Source organism: Hevea brasiliensis, chromosome 8 (genome assembly GCF_030052815.1).
Source record: "Hevea brasiliensis isolate MT/VB/25A 57/8 chromosome 8, ASM3005281v1, whole genome shotgun sequence".
NCBI lineage: Eukaryota > Viridiplantae > Streptophyta > Magnoliopsida > Malpighiales > Euphorbiaceae > Hevea > Hevea brasiliensis.
In genome coordinates, this window is record NC_079500.1 from 41,148,838 (window position 1) to 41,161,078 (window position 12,241).

General features: G+C 39.4%; 1 pseudogene; it reads right to left on the bottom strand.

Annotated features, from left to right (window-relative positions):
• Window positions 1–11,363: 11,363 nt before the first annotated feature.
• LOC131182516 (putative cytochrome c biosynthesis ccmC-like mitochondrial protein) lies at window positions 11,364–12,116 on the bottom strand (annotated as a pseudogene).
• Window positions 12,117–12,241: the final 125 nt, after the last annotated feature.

Consider the following 12,241-nt stretch of genomic DNA (forward strand, 5'->3'; position numbering starts at 1 on the left):
TGTGGCCTCTGGAGGTAAGGGACCAGGAACATTTGAATCTAGAACATATCCTATATGTTCAAGGTTCAAGACAAGTTTCAAATTTCTTAGCCAATCAGACAGATTAGGTCCTGTCAACCTATTGCGATCAAGTTTGCTTGCAAGGATATTGGATGGTGGTGGTTGTTTTGTGCTCATTTTTATCAGAAAATTATCTGCAGAAAATAACCAGATTAATTAGTAAATGTATCATGTAATTAACCAAAATGATTATGGTCTTTTAATCAAATTGGTCCTCCCACTAACTTAGCGAATCCTACACTTCCAAAGTAGAAAACGGAAATCCTAGTTGGATGGATTTCTAGTGGGTGATTGAATTCTTATAATTCTATTGATCATCCTCAGGTACATCCATTATTGGAATTACAATAAACTATAAGTGAGCAACTCCTTGCCCATCACATCTCATGTGAGGTTCAATCCTTTACCTAGCCCCTAATGCTCAAAATCTCAGGTACATCCATTATTGACTTATCTTGCATTAGTTAAGTTGATCCCATTGAGCTAGTAATTATGCAAATAATTTTAATGTCCTCAGGTACATCCAATATTGGCCACTAAACCATTTACATATTTACAACATCTCATGCTTAACAATTATTCTTAAGAAAATCTCTTAAATAAATTGCATCTTATGCAACTATTTAAAATTTCTTAAAATAATTGCCCCAATGGAGGGCCTATGTTATAATTACTTTAATTATAGCATTTCCAACTTAATCATTTGTTTGGAAGATTTTATAGCCATCCTAATTACTATTAAGGTCTCACTTTGCACATTATCCATTTAGCATGCATATATCATATAATTGCATACATTCCCATACATCTCATGCATTCATGGATAAGCAGTAAATATGGTATGATCATGGACTTTCTCAGGGATTCAATTCTGAGCCACCAAGAATTGAATCAGGGCATTCCTAGGTGCATTTCATTCATTCATTTTACAAGAGTTGCTGAAGGAGTACATAATCAACACTTGATATTGAATTCCTCCCACTGGTCCCACCAATGCTCTTGACCTCCTTGAACTTCTTGCAATCCAATATTACATAGTAATCCTTGGCATACCAAGGCGAATTTACAAGAACTTAAATAAATGAAATTACAACCCAAAAATATTATAAACTTAATAATACATGCCCAAAATAAATTAAAATAAATTTATTAATTTACAATCCCAAAGAAACATAAAAGAAATAAATCCAATCACATTGGTCTTTTATAGTCCATGATCATCCATCATGCATATTACTATTTAACAATTAAATAAAACATACATTCTTAAATTAAATTGAATATCTCATATTCAACTTAAAAATCCAGATTTGAATATGATTCAAATAAATTTAAAAATTCAGATTTGAATCTCATTCAAACAAATTTAAAAATTCAGATTTTAATCACATTCAAACAACTTCAAAAATTCAGATTTGAATCACATTCAAACATTTTTTAAAAAATCAGATTTGAATCACATTCAAATATTTTTTAAAAAATCAGATCTGAAGTTTATTGATTCAATTTTAAAAAATCAGATTTAAATATGATTCAAACAACTTTAAAAATTCAGATTTGAATCACATTCAAACAACTTTTAAAATTCAGATTTGAATCACATTCAAACAATTTTTAAAATTCTGATTTGAATCATAATTTAATTGTGTGATTAAAACAACTAATTAAACACTTTAATTAGTCAAAGAATAGGCCTTAGATCATACAACAATTGCAGAATTAAAAGCCAAACCTAGAACCACCCAAGGAACCATTGTTGCCGCCACCAATGGTGGCTTCACCATGTGTGACGCCACATCTCATGATCCAACCAGCAATGAATCTCTTGATCTCATGATCAAACACACAATTAAATTATATAATCAACAATCTAAATGGCAAATATAGTGGCTCTGATACCAATTGAAGGAACGGAAGCGTGAAAAACACAAGATTATACCATTGAATTCAAAAATTTTCACCTAAGGTCATATGCACCATGCAAGATTTATTTTTATCTATTTGATTTCAATGATAAACAACATATTAAAACTCTTTTAATATGTTTTTGGATCTGTATTTGCCATTTAAGATTTTAAAATTAATCAGATTAATTTTAGAACCCTAGATTAAATCAAGAACGATTACACTAACCTCTTGATGTGCTGCAGCGTGTCTGCGCCTTTGAGATTCGTCTTCAGGACACCAGATGTTGTCCCTCTAGCTTGTCCACACCAAGAACACCTATGGCAGCCCTTGAACAGCTTCTAAAGCCTTTTCTATTAATTAGAAATTCAAGTTCTTCCTTTTAAGAGATTAGAGATGTAAACAGGACACTAGAAACAATTTCTAGTCTTCTTAATTCAAGAGATTGATGGCTAATCTCTTTGAATTGATGAGAGATGAAGAGAAATAGCTGGAGAGGCTCAAAGTGGCGTGACAATTGAGAGGAGAGGCTGCTGGTTATGTTTTCTTTTCATAACCACACTTAAATAGCTAGGTTAACACATTAAACCCTAGCCACATGTCACCTTTTGATTAGCTCTAGGTTTAAGTGACCCAATCACATTGTGCCAAGTGTCAAACCTATATTTAATCTTGATTTTAATCATCTTACATGATTAAAAAAACATTTGGCAAGCTTATGTGTTATGCCATGTGTCACCTTCTCATGGTGCCACGTGTCACACTGTGAAATGACCAAAATGCCCTCGTGTCTTAATTTTGAGTTCTTAACCCAAAATAATTATTTTCTTCTTCTAATTAATTTATATCAAATATAAATTAATTAATTAATCTCTATTAATTAATTTCTCATCAATTAAATTCATATTTAAACACTTTAAATATAAATTTAATTTATACTACACATCCAATAATCTAGATTTGGTTTCAAGTCATGCTAGGGACTTTGCAATTTAATTGCAAACCAAATCTATTTAATTAATCAATTAAACTCTTTAATTAATTAATTAAATCATATTTAAATAGGTGATAACTTGTGTATGTGTGTGACTTACTAGGCTCATCACTAATTGGCAATGAGACATGATCTCAACTCTTAATATCATCAGAACTCTTTCTTACCATAAATGATTTCTCTAAATCATTTTATGAACCTCATAGACCATGGTTAACACCTAGCATAGCATGCCATGGCCACCCAATTAGTAATAAGGTTTACCTTAAATGAACCTATAATCATATGTTACCATGCACTAGAATCTCTCTGTTACAAAATCCCATCTCACGCTGGAGTCATGGTTTATGTCAAACTCCATTTGCTATGAATATTATGTTCTCTTTTAATTCAAGTTCTTGATTAAAAGATTTTTCTCATCAGAAACTCTTTTCTGAATAAATCTATCTGTCCTGGCCAGGAACTTGAAACATCAAGAACAATTAAATGAACATAGGATTTTATCTCTATTTACTTAGAGGAACAGATTCCATCTTGATCAACACCTACCTCCATATATAACTAGTAGGAGCCAACACATGCCCATATACCCATACATAGTACAAGTATGAAAGCAGTATCAAACTCAAACTACCTATATACAAGATAACTGTGCTATCTCAGGTCTAAAGATTATATGCATCGATATGATTTATGACAAAACATTGACAAGAGTAAACTCCATGTGCTTGTCATAAGTGTCACTGGTTCGGCCTACTTATCATTTATAAGTGCCTATCATATTTGTTATATGGCATGAGACTCACCATTCCATCTTATCTATATCTCATATAAATAACTTGGGAACAAACATGAATACAATCTTTCTGGATAAGTCATGTCCTTATTATGAAGTATCCTCGATTGTGAACCTATTTATGATACTTTGTGCTAGAACTATTGTCACTCATATTCTTAACAACTTAAGAATAATATTTCTAACAAAATATCAATAGACCTTTTCTATTACACATAAATATATTATGTAAACGGAAAAGTGGAAATGCCTTTTATTATTAAAAATATGTACAAGATACATACTAAATGATATGCTCTAGGGCATACTACTAACAGATTGAAGAGAGCTAAAGCAAGCCATCACTCCTAGCGTGAAAAAGTGCATTTCGCCCAATTCACTAATCAAAACAAGGGAGCGAAAGCAGCTCGACTGATAAGGAGAGGAGCGAAAGCAAGCAAAATTGCATATTTCCCTAAGCAAGTTGCTACCCCGACGATCTGAATCGCATCCGTAACTAGCGAGAAAATGTCATTTTTTAGGCTATCCACCATGATGTCTGGGGACTACGGGATCGCTCTCAAACCGGAGATCTTACTAGCAGAAAACATGATCAAAGGAGGGCATATAGGTCATACCATTACACTGGTGTAAACTTCTGTTATTTACCCTTTATTTTTGCGGACTATTCCCTGGCCGAGTTCTTTCAGAGGAAAGGATGAAAAGCCCCAATGTCAAGAAAGCAGGGTGGTCAGCCAAACTCCTACACTAGTTAGAAAAACCTTTCTCTAAACATGTAAGTCATCTGTTAAGGACGACCATACATCATCATTATCTATGTCATTCCATAATAAGTAGCTGCCTTCCAAGCGAGTGGCTCCGCTCCTTCCTCTCTATGCTTGTTAGGATAGTATCCTGTCTCTAATTCCACTTCTTTCTTCTTAGTTCAAGTAGGAATTCCAGTTTATGGTTGTTAGATAGAAGTAAGCCAGTCTGCAAGATGCAGCTTGTCATTCAAAGAAGGGTAGCATTCCTAGTAGCGCTGAAGTGTGCCAAGCCAGGAGATGAACCTTTCGTTTAGTCTCACTCAATAGAAGCTTGATTTGGGGTGGGGATACTTGGTCAATGCGCCTCGTGTACCGTTGGGTCCGATCAGCTTCTCCTTGAGATGTGAATGCGAACATTTCCTTCTTTTATTCTATAGTGGTTGCTACGCCTATGTCGATGAAGTGACATTCAAATCATCTACCGATCCGATGGTCAAGCTGAAGGCTTCTCCTTTGTTGCCTCTTTAAATAAGAAATTTGCTTAAGTTTCAGCTGAAAATGATTTCTTTCATTGTCCGACCCAAGCACTCATAGTACCTGGTCTTTGAGCGCCCAAAGTCGCTTCACTTCTTGGGTCACATTTGAACTCGTTGGCTAAGCCCTTTAGCTTCAGACTTGACAAAGAAGACAATCTTTGTCCTCCGTGATGTTCTCCCTTATCCATTGAGCTAGGCACTTATCTTAGTCTCGAATCGCTTGCTACCATAGTGATGAGTGGGAACTCGATCGCACATCCATGAGTGGCGGTTTCATTCACCTAGCCGGCACTATCGTCATTGATGATGCCTGGATAGTCTTCATTTATAATAGGAGGAGCTCCTTCTCCTCTTCTTCCCGACTCGAAATGCGGGAAGGTCGTAGTCTATGTTAACACGAAACTCCGCTCTGTGAGCCTTTTTCCTTCTCGGGTCTAGTGGCCTAAAGGCTGCTATGGCTTCCTTCCCAAAGCGGACGCTTCATATATCAATCGAATGTTAGACCTCATCTCATCAAGAAATAGCGTATATAGACTCACCCTTTAGACTATCGGTTCCTTGCTTTCCCTGTCCCGGGCTTTCTTGCTACCGTTTGACCGACTTGCTTTCGCGCTTGTTTGATGGAAGATAAGTGTCGGGCTCATAAGGGATCACTCCTATAATAAAGAAAAGAAGGTGAGAACTCATCATCAAGGCGGTTTTCTTTCTAATTCTACTGTCGAAGAACTCAATTGCTTAATCTAAGATGTAAGATTGAATGTAAATGCTAGAAGTTTGCTTGTTTCATACTGATCACCCAAGCGACTTTTCCAAACCCTCTATGTCAATATCATGAGATGCACTGTGTAAATTGATTAGAACTCATCCCTATGTCTACTCATGTACTCTAGCTTCGCTAATGAGATAGGGAAAGCGAATCAATGAAATGAGATGTCAATGCCCGTGCTTCCTTCCCCGACATGGCATGGGATAGAGGTTCAACCTAAGACATGATAGAATGTTTCATTCCACTCACTTGCAAACCTTGTCAATTGTTACGCTCTCGGAAAAATGGCTTGAACGACCTTTCACTAATCTATTGGGGAACCTCATGCCGGGAGTGCCCTTTCTTGCTTGTCACCGTTGGGCTACCACTCCTATGATTTTGGGTAAGCCCTTCTCCCATTCTTGTTGGCCTTGGCTTGGCACCGCCGAAAGTCAATGAGATGATTTCAAGGCTTTCTCCTTCTACTCAAAGGCTTACTTACCCGATTAGAAAAGAAATGGGAGACCTTTTGGTACGCCTTCTTCTATAAGTTCCGCTCTTTCAACTCCTAAAGCTTCGCTTCATCAAATCAAAGAAAGGTTTTCGGGACGAAGGTGAGAAATCATACATGAATGCCGCTTCCAACCAAGATCTCGTTTCTCCTCGATGGGGTGCTTTTCGCTCGGTTGCATTTCTTTCTCGTGACAGAACCCGGACTTGAACTTCGTGAATGGCGGTGGAATCGCTTTATAGGTCGGAACTCGTTCACCTCTTCTTCCAACCAATGCTTGCCATGGCAGTGCTTCCTTGTTCTTATCTCCATAGAAAGCGAACCTTCTAAGACCAATTGATTTCATGCTCCTTATCCTTACCCGAGACAGGCTACTGGTTCTGTCTTTACTTACTTATTCTTTCTCCTCCTCTAAGGGGATACATAATCAAAGCGGTGGTCAAACTCAATCTCTTCAAATATAAAGGGAATCCGTCTAAATTTTCCTTCCCGCTTCTCGCTTCATTCTCTTCATATCGTTCCCAAGGTTCATTCTATCACGCTAAGCTTCCGCATTTACACGAGGGTGGTCTTCTCGCAATGATCTTCCTTTCTTCAGAATGGTGTCACCAATTGGTGTATAGGCCATCTCGGTCGATTCAGAATTGATCTCTATTTTCAATCCCGCTTCCTTGTTAGTTGGAAAGCCCTCCTATATGAAGCAGAGAATGATCGATCAAGACGAAAAGATAGAATCAGATGTTTTAAGCATCGATTGCGACATCGAATGAGACTTATCCAGGAGCAAAGACTCGGTTGTCTTTTGTCTTTGAAGAAGTAAAACGCAGCCTAGAAAGACGCTACGGACCCAATGCCCCCAAGCGAAAGCGCTGTCGCATGGAAGCCGTCATTACTCAGGAAACAAGAGGAAAGGAAAGGGGACATTGAATATCTTCGCAAATACCTTTATGAGCATTGTCACGCTCATAGCAATGATTGAATGTGGTAGATGATAGGGCGAGCAGAGATCTCATAGGTAAGCGTGAGAAAAGAACAAAGCAAAGATTCATTAAAAACCGAAACATCACAGAGAATATCTTTCTAGCTCATAAACTTGTGAGGAATTTCCATAAGGATAGAGGACCAGCTCCATTTTGTATGAAGGTGGACTTCAAGAAAGCTTATGACAAGGTCTCTTGGAACGCGTTTGGGGTGTCTCAGACAGATGAGCTTCCCCCCAACCTGGATCGAGTGGATACAGGCCTGCATTTCAACCACATCCTATGCAGTTTTAGTGAATGGCTCCCCCTTTTTTTTTTCTTTCCTGGGAAGAGAGGTTTTAGACAAGGGGATCCCCTTTCCCCGTATCTATTCACTATAGTAATGGAGCAACTCAGTCTTGGTGTCAACCGTGCAGTGGACGATGCCCGGGTGGTTAGACCTAATGTGAACCCTATTTTATATATCTCTCACCTATGCTACGCGGATGGTGTCCTTCTCTTTGCAGGAAATTCAAAGACAAGTGCGAAAGGTAATTTATTAAAGAGGTGCTACAACTACAACGTTTCCACTCTCTCACAGGGCTGAGAGTAAATACCGGAAAGCTCGATAGTGTTTGCAGGCACGGGGCATAGGTTCAAGCGGAAGATTGGCAGCATCCTCGAATTCCCGGAGACTAAGCTACCATTTAAATACTTTGGCTTGCCTTGGTATCGGTTACTGTATTGATAATTACTAAGGTCAAGAAAGCGTCGAAAGAGTGACTCTTGCGGGGAAAGGGCTTGTTAAGGACCTTCTTGCCCTATGTCAGTTGCTTCTTCTTGGCATCGAGATCATACCTGTGCCTTAGTGCAACGATAGATTGCCTTGCTTTATTCTATATTCAATTCATTCGTCGGGCTTCTCTTCCGACAACAGCTCTTAGTCCGCTCCTTCTATATCGATATCATGTCCGATCTCTCTTTCACTCTTTTCTTTCAATGACAGCTATCTTGCTAAACAGTTACTCTTTTCCTTAGGTCGATCAGCTTACCCTCCAAGCTTGTATTCTCTGCTTTTGATTCCATTCCTTACCCCACCAGCAGTTGATGAAATAGCACTGGATGAAATAGCTGCAGATTCAATTCATCTGCACCTTCCACCAGCATTGGATTCATTCCTAGGATATTCTATTCCCAGTTATTCCGACAACAGCTTCTCTAACAACCGATTTTCAAAGAACCGATTCTTTAGTGGGACAGCTATCTTGCTAAATCCCCTCCTTCCCTTCCTCGGACATTAAGGGTGTCACTTTCTCTTCTTTCTGGGGTATTTGGCCTGACAACTGCATATTCTGGGCACGAATGTGCAGCGGATTCTCAAGCAGTAACAGCTGATTCAGGAGCAGTAAGAGCTTCGAGTGGAACAGCTTCTTCTATTCCTTGTTGGCCTGCAGCTCTCCTTCTCTTGGGTATCTGTTGAGTCTGCCCTGTGCCGAACTGAAGCCAACTCTTGCTTCTTCTGTTGTAAAGAACGTTGAATATGTCCAAACGAGTGTTTGTTCCAGAGCCGAAGATTAAGATTAGTACGACACGATTTAATTTAATAAAGTAGTAGTTTTGCTACTACAATAGAGTAGTTATGAGTTTTCAGCCTAATCGATCAGAGGAATTTTCTTCAATCTCATCCTCGAACAGGCCGCAATATTTCCTATTTCTCGTCCAAGCCTTTATGAGGAGGTGATTCCCTTTCTTCCACACCGAACAAGCCCCATTGCTCAAAGTGCTCTGAATCCGGTCAACAAATAAGGACCCGGGCTAAGCCTTCGTTCGCAGTCGTAAGTAAAAGATAACAATTAGGCAGTGGAACTTTCCCTAAGTCTAACTAACTAACGAGCCAGAAACTTTTTCTGAGAGTGCTAGACTTGGTATTTCCATTGGTGTGATTTAGTCGGGGTTGTATTTGGAATTGAAGCAGGGCCTCAACCAAAAGGGAGGGAGGTAACTTGGCTTGAATTAACATGGTACGAGCTTCTTCAATTTCAATGATGTGTCTGTGTTTTCGTTCGGCTAACCCATTCTGCTGGGGTGTGTCTGGACATGAAATACGGCGACTAATTCATTCCTTTTTGGAGAAGAAAGGCTGAAAACTGGGTGTTTATAAACTCACCACCCCCATCACTGAAGAAATTTAACACGAGAATTAAAAAAGTTTTCGGCCATTGAAATAAATTGTAAGAATTTGGCAAATGTTTCAGATTTTAGTCTCATAGGATATAGCCACACATAACGAGAAAATTCATCAACAAAAATAACAAAATATTTGAATCCAGAATTAGAGATAATAGGAGAAGTCCACACATCGGTGTGAATAACATGTAAAGGAGACGATCCATGCACAAAAACATCAGAAAAGGGAAGTTTATGATGCTTTCCAAGTTGACAATGAGAATAAAATTAGAAAGACTTAGATGAGACAGAGAGCTTATTGGACTGCAGAAGAGAGCGCAAAGCGGGACTCGGTATGGGCTGGCCAGCGATGCCAAGTGGACAACGGAACACGGCAGCAACACAAGCGGCGATGACCGAGCGGGGCGGGATGAAGCAAGCGACAAGGGATGGTGAATAGAACAGATGCGACCGGGAATGGGATATTGAATGGAAAGAACGAAAGCGACGTACGTACTGGATTGACCAGCGTGTGCCAACTACTCTACTTCCCTATTTCTTACTTTTTCACCTCCCCTTTTTGGTGCACTCTTTCCCCCAATTCCCCGATAGAGAAGAAAGAGATAAGCAATGATCGGACTAGACCAATGAAAGCGGACCAAGGTTTTTATTCGTTAGCCAAGCGCCTCTATTCTGACGTTAAAGCGTCGCCCTATTGACCAGCCGAAGAACATTCTTATAAAAGAATGAATGGGAAGCAGTCCGGTCTATATTGCTAGAGTTATCTTTACTTCACCCCCACGTACTCCTCTATTCAACTATTTGAATTCCGTCTCTAAGCTTCCCTTTACTTTAGTGCTCACGAGACTTATTTCCTCTCGACTATAGTTGAATGGAAGTTTCATTTCCTAAGTCTCAAATAATGTCTTTTTGAGTCCCCATAGTGCATTCCCTACATAGTCTGTAGAGTAATTTCTCACTAAGAAGGATTGCAATATAAAAAGAGAATTCAGTTGAAGATCTCTTGACCCATATACGATCGATTCTACATCTTAGCTATGATCTAATGAATAGAGATTGAGCTTCACTTGCGAATCGGGAATGGCATCATGCATTAAAAAGTGCTAGCGTTGACAAGAGATGAGCTAAAGAGGTGGCAGGCGATTGACGGACCCTACCACATACGACGACAAGCAAGAGTCAGGCTTATCCGAAAATGATGAAATTCCCCAAATGCTACTACCTCTTTGCTAAGCACAGGAATGCTTGATCGAGAAAAGCAAGTAAAAAACAGCAGGATACGGAATATGAAGGGGTGGAGGTAGGGCCAATGACCAATTGAAGATTCTGAGAAAAAGTATAAAGCCCTCAATCATGCTCTTGCGGTGGCATATACTCTCGATTAAGGCAAATTCGGCACTCCACGAAAAAACATAGGGTCGTCCACAGGCTTAAGGAAGGCAAAACAAAAAGTGCCCCTATGACTCGGTTCTAGTGAAAGCGATGAAAGTATAGGCGTGCTCGATTTTTGAGTAAAGGTTATACGGTGAAGAGCCGGTCAAGGCGACCTTATTAAAGAGAACATTCGGGACATAAAGCCTATGGTAATCTCGTCCTTAGTTGCGAATCTAATGGAGGCGACGGATCAATCGTAATTTTCAGGTAAAATGAGGCCTCTCCTTTCTGATGAGTATCTTCAAACCTCGACGGGATGGGAACTCCTACTCGACTATAGTTGCGATCTCTAAGTGGGATTTTCAGTCATCTATCCCTTTTCTTTCCCTAGCGAGTGAAGAGCAGTGGATGTTTTGAATGAGTGTTGAGCGAGTGAAGTGCCCCATAAGCAATAAGGGCGAGTTATATTTATTAATTCCGTGAGCGATTGAAGAACGTTCCAAGTGCATCCAGCAGGAATCGAACCTCTGAATTTGCCCCTTTATCCTTTTTAGGTTGGGCGCTTTAACCATTCAGCCATGGACGCAAAGAGACTCGTGAGTGAACTAGGTTTTGGTATTCCTTCTCGAGCTTCTATTTCTTAGTTAAAGGAGATTCGAGAAAAGATGGAATAGGAAGACGTGTTTCCAGAACAAACAAGATACGGGTTGAGAAGGGAAGTTAGCAAAGTTAGACAAGATTGGAATGGGCATAGGAACATGTATTGATGTACGGATCGGCTAATGCTCCTGAGTTGATGCGATGTATTCCACGATTGATCAAGACTTGATTATTGGTATATCGATCGGTCGATGCGGATTGAAATAGAAGCGATTCGACAGAAGCTTTTGAAAACGCAGTGCACCTGGTAAATAAGGAACGAGATGAATACTGAGAGGTTAAACGAGCATCCCACACCCAAAGGTTCCCCACATAGGTCTTCCCGAAACCCCGGTAACTAAGGTAAACAACGTAAAAAAGCACCCATTTACGTAGGTTCGGAAGAGCGAAGAAAAAGGGGATGTTTGTTAATAGGAAAAGAAAGTGTTGATAGCGTAGCGATATAAACAAGAATACTCATCCGAGCGGGAACATGTACATACGGAATACGAGAATTTCCACCTTGTTGAAGATCTAGTGGTGCTACAGAAGGCTTAAATGAATAGCCATCATTTATTAAGAACAACCGAGATCCAATGAGAATTTGCGCATAGCTTACGGTCTTTGACATCAAAAAAGAAGGTTGTAATAACGAAATGGACATGTGAGAATTTGGTCCTAGCTAGTGGAACAAGAAAGACATGGATCTATATTCAATATGCAATCAAAGGATTTCCCCCAATGAAGAATTTCCCCTGCTTTGTTTTCGCTCCGCTCGTGCGTGGCACT